The sequence below is a fragment of the Capsicum annuum genome, unplaced genomic scaffold (assembly GCF_002878395.1).
Source record: "Capsicum annuum cultivar UCD-10X-F1 unplaced genomic scaffold, UCD10Xv1.1 ctg2683, whole genome shotgun sequence".
Lineage (NCBI taxonomy): Eukaryota > Viridiplantae > Streptophyta > Magnoliopsida > Solanales > Solanaceae > Capsicum > Capsicum annuum.
The window spans coordinates 293,843-305,268 of record NW_025833151.1 but is presented as its reverse complement, the minus strand read 5'-3'; positions in this window follow the sequence as shown (position 1 = coordinate 305,268).

Here is an 11,426-nt window from a genome sequence, read left to right as displayed (position 1 = left end):
ACTTTAAGACTTGTCAAGACATTTAATATTTTAGAGACTAGCCTTGAAGTATGATTATTTAAACATGTTTTCTTCATGCTCCAACAATTTTCCATACATAAGAACACCTCATTCAAAAACTTTTTAGCCGAACCATATTGACATTGTCTCTTAAAGCTCTCTTATTTTTTTTCACGAATCTCTATACTGAAGACCCATTGGTGAGACATGATATCCAATTTTAAACAGTTTTGGAAGACTTTTTCATTGCCTTACTTAACCAGGAATAAAACTCGTCCGATTTAAACTTAGATTGGAGAAGAAAACAACCTCCAATTTGACTTTGTATGGGAGAAGGAAATCAACCTCCAATTTGAATTTGTACGGGAGAAGGAAATAACCTCTAATTTAAATTTGTATAGGAGAAGGAAATAACCTCCAATTTAAATTTGTATGGAAAAAGGAAACAATCTCCAATTTGAATTTGGAGATATAAGCTATTCAAATCTGAATTTATATTGGAGAAAGAAACAATCTCCAATTTGAATTTGAGATGGAAGTTATTCCAATCTGAATTTATATTGGAGAAGAAAACATCCATCCTGCAACTCTATACAAGGAGGTAGTTTCCCCACTTTTTCAATATCAATTTTGGGGTTTTCAAGCCATCAACAATATTGAGATAATTTCTTTCCATCCTACTTTTATCTTATTTTCGTCACTTTTTTTCAGCACAGTATGTTAGTGGTAGAAAATTCATATCTAATTGCAGGAATATCAAAATCATGAACCATTTAATATTACAGAAACTAGACTTTGAGCTATATAACATATCCAAAATTCAGCATCAAATTCCTTCAATATAATTCTTGATAATTTTTTGGAAGTTACCCCTGAATTTTATCATGCTGAAAATTTCAGATCTGCGCGTCTTTACTAAAACTTTCATATCTTGAAGTAGGAAGGATAAAATTACAAGATGCTTGATTCTTGTGAAACTAGACACAAATATCTATAACATATTCAAAATTTATAATTTAATAAAATTGAGATATTTTCAGGGGTTATCCTGAAATCAACATTGAGTTTTGATGCATCAATAATTTCAAATTTACGCGACATCACCAAAAAAATTATATCTCAATGTGAGAGTACCAAAATTATGATCCGCTTAATCCTATAGATGTTGGAAATATGCATGTACAACATATCCAAAATTTGAATTTTAAAACTTCTTGAATTGTTCTAGATGATTTTTATTTTTGAAGGGGATCTTATATGCTGTTCAGTAGAGGATTCTAGAATTGCATCGCCTCTCCAAATAATTTATATCTTGATGTAGAACCATTGCCATAAAAGGGAGTTTGATTGATTAAAAATATATTTTGAGGGATTTATGCTCATCAAGGCATCTTATATCAATCCAAGTTGGTGATATACAACTTTCAAAATTACAGCGCTCTGATAGGTAACATCCTTTCTATTTGTATTTTTACTTTCTTTCTTGTCCCCCCCTCTTTTTTCCAGGGTTGAAACAAATAGCAATATACAAAAATTGTCTTAGGGTGCGAGAGTTTAACTTTACCTCCGTACACTTTAAGACCGACCAATTTTGAATTCAAGACGGTGGACGTCGGCTTAAAGTGTGCGAGGCTTCGTCACCTCAAGAACCGAGCAATTTTTTTCTTGAAGACTGTGGACGTCGGCTTAAGGTGTATGAGGCTTCTTCACCTTAAGACTTGACTAATTTTTTCTTGAAGATGGTGGACGTCGTCTTAAGGTGTGCGAGGCTTCGTTACCTCAAGACCCGACCAATTTTGCTTGAAGATGGTGGATGTCGGCTTAAAGTGTGCGAGGCTTTGTCACCTCAAGACCCAATCAATTTTTCTTGAAGATGGTGGACGTTGGCTTAATATGTGTGAGGCTTCATCACCTCAAGACTGATCAATTTTTCTTGAAGATGGTGGACATCGGCTTAAGGTGTGTGAGGCTTCGTCATCTCAAGACCCGACCAATTTTGCTTGAAGATGGTGGATATCGGCTTAAGGTGTGCGAGGCTTCATCACCTCAAGACCCGATCAATTTTACTTGATTATAGTGGACGTCGGCTTAAGGTGTGTGAGGCTTCGTCACCTCAAGACCCGACCAATTTTTCTTGAAAATGGTAGATGTCAGCTTAAGTTGTACAAGGATTCGTCACCTCAAGACCCGACTAATTTTTTCTTGAAGATGGTGGAAGTTGGCTTAAGGTGTGCGAGGCTTCTTCACCTTAAGACCCGACCAATTTTGCTTGAAGACGCAATGGTTTTCTTTAAGTATGGGCCCTTTCACCAATGCATTTATGCGATGATCTTCTCTAAGTATGGGCCCTTTCATTGATGCATTTATGTGTTGGTCTTCTATAAGTATGGGCCTTTTATTGATCAGCTTAAGGTCTATCTTAAGGCATGAAATGTCCTTGTAAGGATAAACTTGTTAGAGGCCAGCTTAAGGTGCAAAGGGACAAATTTTATCCACCTTAAGGCATTGAAGTTTTGATATCCTTTTAAGGATAAACCCATTAGAGGCCAACTTAAGGTGCAAAGGGATAAATTTTGTCTACCTTGGGGCATGGAAGTTTTGATATCCTTTTAAGGATAAACTCGTTATAGGTTAACTTAAGGTGCAAAGAGACAAATTTTGTCAACCTTAAGGCATGAAAATTTTGATTTTCTTTTAAGGATAAACCTGTTAGAGGCCAGCTTAAGGTGCAAAGGGATAAATTTTGTCCACCTTAAGGCATGGAAATTTTGATATCCTTGTAAGGATAAACTCGTAAGAGGCCAGTTTAAGGTGAAAAGGGAAAAATTTTGTCCACCTTAAGGCATGGAATTTTTGATATCCTTTTTAGGATAAACCCGTTAGAGGCTAACTTAAGGTGCAAAGGGACAAATTTTTTCCACCTTAAGGCATGGAAATTTTGATATCCTTTTAAGGTTAAACCCATTAAAGGCCAGCTTAAGGTGCAAAGGGACAAATTTTTTCCACCTTAAGGCATGAAAATTTTGATATCCTTTTAAGGATAAACTCGTTATAGGTTAACTTAAGGTGCAAAGGGACAAATTTTGTCAACCTTAAGGCATGAAAATTTTGATATTCTTTTAAGAATAAACCTGTTAGAGGCCAGCTTAAGGTGCAAAGGGAAAAAATTTATCCACCTAAAGGCATGGAAATTTTGATATCCTTGTAAGGATAAACCCGTAAGAGGCCAGCTTAAGGTGCAAAGGGACAAATTTTGTCCACCTTAAGGCATGGAAGATCTGATATCCTTTTAAGGATAAACCCGTTAGAGTCCAACTTAAGGTGCAAAGGGAAAAATTTTGTCCACCTTAAGGAATGGAAATTTTGATATCCTTTTAAGGATAAACCCGTTAGAGTCCAGTTTAAGGTGCAAAGGGACAAATTTTGTCCATCTTAACGCATAAAAATTTTGATATCCTTATAAGGATAAACCCGTAAGAGGCCAGCTTAAGGTGCAAAGGGACAAATTTTGTCCACCTTAAGGCATGAAAATTTTGATATTCTTTTAAGGATAAACCCGTAAAAGGCCAGCTTAAGGTGCAAAGGGACACATTTTGTCCACCTTAAGGCATGAAAATTTTCATATCCTTTTAAGGATAAACCTGTTAGAGGCTAGCTTAAGGTGGAAAGGAATAAATTTTGTCCACCTTACAGCATGGAAACTATTGAAATTAAAGGTACCACCTTGCAAGTCAGTCACTTAAGACTAGTTTTGACATCACAAACTTGATGGGATTTGCCCTAGACACGAGACGGACAACATGAGCTTGGAAGAAGTGTTTCATCTTTTGGATAGAGAAAGCCAATGCCAAACATAACTTTTCAATTGGAGAATACTTCAGCTCATTGGTGTCATCATTCTGGTCAGATAATAAAGTGAGTTTTCTTTGCCTTCACTATTTTCTTGAGCCAATAGTGCTCCAACTGACCTCTCTTATGCCGTGATGTAGAATATCAATGGTTTCCCAGGTATGGGTGCCCCAAGAACTGGTGGCTTCATTAAGTATGATTTGATACTCTCAAAGGCATTACTACAAGCTTGGTCCCATTCAAATGGAGTGTCCTTCTTAATGAGATGACTAAATGGTTGACATTTTCCAACCAGGTTTGAGATAAACCTTCTTAAATATGCTAGCCTTCCTTGAAGGCTTTTTAACTCATGAATACTGTGAGGCTCAGGCATCTTCAAAATTGCATCGACCTTGTCTTGATCAATTTCAATTCCTCAGTATCGTACAATAAAGCTAAGAAACTTTCTAGAAGTAACTCCAAAGGTACACTTCAATGGATTCATCCTAAGTTGATATCTTTAAAGTAACTCGAATACCATTCTTAGGTCTTTTAAGTGGTCGTCTTCCTTTCTTGACTTCACCACTAGATCATCCATATAAAATTTAATATTTTTATGGAGTAGGCCATCAAAGATATTCTGCATATCCCTTTGATAAGTGGCACCAGCGTTCTTCAAACCAAAAATCATCACCTTGTAGCAATAAATACCTTTGGGCATACGAAATACAGTGAGTTCTTTATCCTTTGGTGCCATACGGATTTGATTATAGCTGGATGAACCATCCATCAAGGACATTGCCTCATAACTAGTGGTGGCATCAATCATCAACTCTGGTATAGGGATTGGAAAGTCATCCTTAGGGTAGGCATTGTTGAGATCCCGAAAGTTAACAAAAACTCAAATTTGGCCATTCTTCTTCCGTACTGGAACAATACTTGAAATCAATGTGGGATATTTGACTTTACGAATAAAGCCTGCTTCAATGAGTTTGTTAACTTTATTTTCAATTAATGGAACCAACTCCTGCTAAAAGTGCCTTTGAGATTGTTTAAAAGGACGAGCACTATTCTTGACCGCCAACTGATGGACTGCTACTTTCAGATCTAAGCCAGGAATTTCCTCATATCTCCAAGTTAATAAATCCATATATTTTTTGAGTATGTCCATATAAGCGACTTTCTCCTCTACTTCTAGAAATACACTTAGGTAAGTTAGTCTTGGGTCTTCATTAGTTCTAAGATTAACTTTCTTCAGGGGATCTATTGTGGTTTTTAATCCTTCTTCAAGTTATGATGGAGCATCTCCAGTATCTTCCTCCACTTGAGGATTACCATCATTGATAAATATGTGGTGACACTAGAAATCATCTTTCATCTCTTCATCAACCTTCATTTGAGATGAGGCCTTATTCTCATTTTGGGTCATAATATGATATGAGAAGCCAACACTCTCTTTATCTTCTTCTCGTTGCATGAAACTACCAGTTTCATCTGTCGCTTCATTCTAGAAGAAATCAAACTTTGGAAATCTTTTTTTATTTTAAGTAAAGAGTGCATCATCGTGCTTTGATGACTCCTCTTACACTTTTTGCTTTTCTTCTTATTTAGAGGTCCCAACTTTTTAAACACAAAATTTCTTGCAGTTGACCCTCCAAGTCGGTCAAATACAGAGGGTATTTTATTAGAAGCAACGGATTTTTCTTCCATAGTAATGTAATTACTGACTGCCCTTCTTATGGAAACACAAATTTGAGGTGGCTGCGTGTATCCTAGGCCTTCACGTGCCTGCCTGGTTGTACTCTCCGATAGAAGTTTGCCCAACCTTGATGGCTCATTAGGATTGTATCCAACCTTTACAAATAGCTTATATGCATTTGGGTCAATGCCTTCTTTCATACGCTTTGCAGGGAGTGTCATATCTTATGGCAGATTTTAAGCCACAGACTCTTCAAGAAATCTTAAGGATGGATTTATTGCATTAATATTCCTGATAGGTAAAGTTAGCCCCTTCAGCACATTATCTTGAGAATCCGATGGGTGATCTTTTTCTTTCCTTACCTTTGGTACGTAACGAAGAATGGGAGTTGCCTTCTTTTTTTAAAAGCGACACCTTTTTTATTTGAAGTGGAGAAAGGCTTCTTGGTGGTGAATTTTTGACAGTCACTATGACCTTCTTAGATGCAAGATCATCACACTTGGTCTTGGTGACATCTTCAACCCTTTTCTCATCCACAACATGCTTCTTTAAGTAGAATTTCGCATCGGCAAAATGTGACTCAGCTTTAGTAAATGGGTTGTCATCGGCAACTATCTTTCTTTCCACTCCGCCTTCAAGGTAATTCAAGCATTGATAGTAAGAGGATGAGATTATTTTGTTCCCATGTATCCAAGGCATACCAAAAAATATATTGTATAAAGTTTTGACATCAATCACATGCATCAATGGGTTTGATTGAAAATCTTCCATACGAATCTCCAACTTGATACATTCTATGGCCTGGCCCTTTGGCCTCCTTTATTGAAGCCTTGGGACATTTTATGGCTTTCGTCCAGTTCGCTAATAGCGATGCCAAGCTCCTTCATCATATGAATAGACAGGATATTGACTCCAGGTCCCTCATCTATCAAAATTCTATTGATCTTCTTTTCTACAATTTGACCCACCATGTATAAAGGACGGTTATGTATGGTCTCACCAAGAAGAAGATCATTATTTGTGAATGTGATTTTTGTATCACACACATGTGCCTCTTTGCTAAGAGTTTCATCAAGATTTTCGGAAGGTGAAGGAACCTCCATGGGTAGATTCTCACCCTTTGCCCCCTCTTTGGCGGTATTAAAACAAGACATCTCAAGGTTGACTTGGGCAGTCTTTATACGAAACCAACTCAGTAAGAATTCCTCTAAAGTCATCGAGCGTCGAGATTTTTTATGGTGAAGCTCCGTCACCCTCGTCTTCTTTAGGAATCCAACTAACTTTTATTTCCTTGGTTTCTTTACCATTCTCTTTTTGGTTGGCTGCTTGTACATTTTCTTTTGCAGACTCATCTTCTTATGTTTGCGTCTAGTCACCAGAGTCCAACCTTCATCATCATCTTCATCAACTGAAGACCTGTCAGGCTCTAATATCTTCTCATTATGCTCTTTGACACAAATCTGAATCAAGTTGAGTGAGCCAAAAGTGATAGATATTTGATAAGAACTAGCCATCTCATCATCGAAGAAGATTTTATTTTCTTTTGCCAGTCGCATGACTTTACTTTAAATACAAAGCATTTATTCAGAGGGTGAATTATGAGCCTATGATATTTACAATAATTAAGATCATTGGTCCTTCCAGCTTCGTTGGGATGCTTCATCTCTGGGAGTTCGATAAGCTTATGCTGAAGGAGTTCATTAAAAATCTCAGCAACATCAGAATCACGAAAAGGATATTTCTTTTCTTGCATCTTCTTTAAAGTTTTCTGATTCGTACGTGCTCCAGAAGTCGTCTTCACACTTTGATTCTTGCTTACCTTTGTGGTGACCTTCACAGGAGACACATCAATATTCATGGACTCCTTGTTTTCATTTTTGGGAAGAAACTTGCCCCATCTTTTGGGTTCCGCTTTTCCTTTCCCCTTTGAGGGTGATGAATAGGCGCTCTTTCCTTTCTAAAAGAAGACATGCTCAACTACATGTCGTGAGCACGAGTAGCTAACCCTTCAAAGAATTTTGGTTTAATTCCTTGCAAAATGTACAGAAGTGCCCAGTGCATTCCTTGGACATATCTCATTGCAGAAGATTCACTGAGCCTATCTTTGCAGTTTAGACTTGTTTTTCTCCATCGATTAATAAAGTCGATGACTGACTCATCCTTTCTTTGCCGAGTATTTGTGAGCTCTATTATGCTCATTGTACGCCTTGTGCTATAAAACCAATTTAGGAACTCATGTTCCAATTGCTCCCAACTGTCAATGGAGTTAGGCTCGAGATCTGTATACCAATCAAAGGCGTTTCCCTTTAGGAAATGAACAAACTGTTTGAAAAGATAGTCACCATAAGTTCCAGCATTATTACATATCTCGACAAAGTGTGTGGCATATTGTTTTGGGTTACCTTTTCCCTCAAATTGTTGAAATTTAGGGGTTTGGTAGCCAGCAGGCATTTTTAGGTTATCTATTCTTGAAGTGTAAGGCTTGACATATGCAAGGGAAGACTTGGTGACAACATCATACTTGTATTTGAGGGTCCCTTCAATAAATTCCCTCAATTGCCCTATAGGGATCATTCCCTCAGTAGAAACTTACACCTCTTTAGTCGATGGTGTTTGTTTCACAGGATTTTCTATCATATGAACCTCTGGAGCTTTTCCCAGTGCATGGCTAGATTCTCCTTTTATTAATCCTTCCAACCTATCCACTATCTTATCAATCCTAGCCTCTTGATTCTGAATATAGTTGGTCAGGCCTTCAATTACCTTTTTTAGATTCACAAGTTGCTCCTCCATAGATGAGGCATCAGTTACCATCGCTCTTGGATTCAGAGTATTTAGAACCAGAATGCTCAAGTAGAGCTAGAGTCTTTTTCAGTGATTCGTCCACACTGCTTCCTCCTTCTGAAGCACTTGCATTGGACTTTATTCCTTTCGAGGTTGAAGATCCAAAAACTGAAGCTGGAGCGGATGACACTAGATATGTTTGTTGTCCTAGAAAGCCTGCCTTTCTTCTTGTGACAGCTCCCAGGGTTCCGAAAGTAACACCAAGGATGCTTTTTACTTCACTAGGGAACTTTGAATTTGTAGTCTTGGAAGCAGTTGATTGAGAATTGACCTTCTTGAAAGTTATTTCGTTGTTCTTAAACTTTGAAGTACGAAAAGTTGAGATGAGAGGTAGACATCATCCCACTGGGCTTGCCAGAATTTGTTGGACAATAAAATTCTCGAGACCAAAAATAAATAATCGAGACAAGAAAATATATTGCAACAATCAATTTTATTGATTTCAATGCGAGTGTTACAATCTCTATGAATCCTCTGATTTGCCTTTTCAAATATAAATTCAAGGGCTTGAAGCTTGATCTTGAATTTGAACTTGGTTTGCGGACTTGAGGGACTTGATCTTGACTTGTACTTGAATTCAAGGGCTTTTGAGCTTGTTCTTGAATATTGCGGTCTTGATCTTGAATCTTGATGAACTTGATTTGAATGTTTGAGCTTTTTAGATAAATAGAGGCATTTGATCCATGAGCTTTCTCTTGCTACTTGTTAGAATTCTGGGGTCTTTTTTCTGAATTATAAGGCCCCTATTTATAGTTGTAGGAAAGGAAGAGTCATGATGAATATGGATTTCCTTTGACCAATCAGATTTAAGTGATATAGCGCCTTTTGTGGGCTTTTATTTCATGGGCCTGCTGCATCAGTTTGACATGTGGCACGGTCCTATTGGCTCCTTCACTTGACTTGGCATGCCACATCATTTGGCACGTGGCGCTTATTTAGGCTTCTAGAATATGACAATATCTTGGGCTTAGTAAAGTGGGTCTCTTTATTTGGGACTAATATACTTTGAATTTAATATAATCCAAATTTTGTATGGATTTAAATTTAATAAAATTGCATCGCCCACAATCATCCTTAAATCAACTAATGTATGTCCGCCAATGAAAAGAAAAACAACTACGGAAATATTAGTAAGAAAGAATAGACCATAGCAAGATCTAGCAAGCCACCAATAGTTAATTTGTACCATTGTCTATAAATTATCATTTACATTGAATTAAATCAACATAAATACCTAATACCTACTATTTAGTGAAGTGTAATATAAAGACTTACCCAACAATTCATGTGAGAATTTATTTTATTAATACCAAACAACATTAGAACTCAAAAGAAATCTCAGCAATGTTAAGATCAAGATACTATAACCGGGTTTCTTTTGTTTATGAATATAGACTATGAATGGGATTTTATAATAGCATTAAATTAAAATTGTAGGAGTATGAAACAGAGGAAAAAAAAAGGAAAGAGATGAATCTGTAATTTTTCTGGCTATTTCATTGACAACAACATGCTCTCTCTCTATATATAAATTGAATCCCTTCACTGCTAAAAAATATTAAAAGATTCCGGCAAAATTATATGGAGAAAACTTCATAATAAGCCAAAAATAATTGAATGAAAAGTAGAATTTGAACATGAACTAATTTTCAAGTAGTTCTAAGATTTTGCAAATCCTACCAAAAGTTTGATAATCACCGGAACAATATCAATTGTTTGATTCTTCCTATCCTTTCTTGCTTTGAATTGAATATTTGCACCATTAATGCCGGACTATATTGGCATGATTCCTTGAATTGTGCACCGAGTATTAAGTATGATAAATTTAGTATTATAAAGGAAAAGAATTCTTTAAAGTAAGTATTAATAACGAAATATTATTGTATTTTAAAATTAATTATCATTAAAAAATGGTAAATAACAATTTTATTTAAATTGGAGGATTTTAATGAAATTATAAAAGGAAAAGGATTCTTAAAAGTAATTATCATTAAAAATATAGTAAATGAAAGTTTTGTCTAAAATAGAAGATTTTTAATGAAGGACAAAAAGTTCGAATCTCTTTTCTAAGGTGTATAGATACAAATTATATATATATATATATACATATATATATATATACTAGTTTAGGATACGTGCATTGCAGGTGTATCAAGTTAATTAATAATTATTATATATTATAAAATTAATTATTTTTAATAAATAATTTAAAATATTAACTAATTTGTAGTGTTCCTAAGCTCCTCCTTATTTTAAATATTTTAGCTTTAAATTCTATACAAGTAGCATTACTTAAATCTTTTCATGCAAGAAAATATATTAAGGATAATTTCAAATATATAGAAAAAAATAATTAGTTTACAGTTCATTTTCAAGTGATTCAAAGTCCTATTTGTGGCAATTTTGACAAGTCTAAAGATTTTTACTACTTTATAATGGTACAAACATTATATTCTTCTCGCAAAACTAATTATTTCTTATATTCTTGATAGGTATAAATTAATTAGTGTTCTTCTGGTCGTTGATTTCCTTAAGGTATAATCAATTCTAAATAAAGGAAAAAAAAATCATAAACTAACCATAATACAGGAATAAAACAAGAATTTTAAATCGACCACAACATAATTTTTGGCTTCCTTAACGTGTAGTGACAAGGAATACTAAATAAAGAAAAAACAATGAAAGAATCTTAAACCAAACGCAATACAATTCTAATGAATCTATTTTACCTATTAAATCTGCGCACCCCCCTACAAATGGTATCAGAGCTCAGTAATTTAAAAAGTACGGAAGAGATATATGTTAGAGTTAGAGTTAGATTTAGATTTATAATAAGTTAATTATGCGAAGACCATTTAAAAATAGAGAAGCTTTTAGAAAAATTAAAGAATCGTTAATTAGTAATTACTACAGAATATATAAGTCTAAATAAAATAAAAGAAAATCCACAAAAACTAGCCTATTTAATTACATTAATATCTAGTATTGAATCAAAATTAATAACACATTTAAAATCTAGAAGAATGAAACATATACCGCCTAATTATAATAAAAT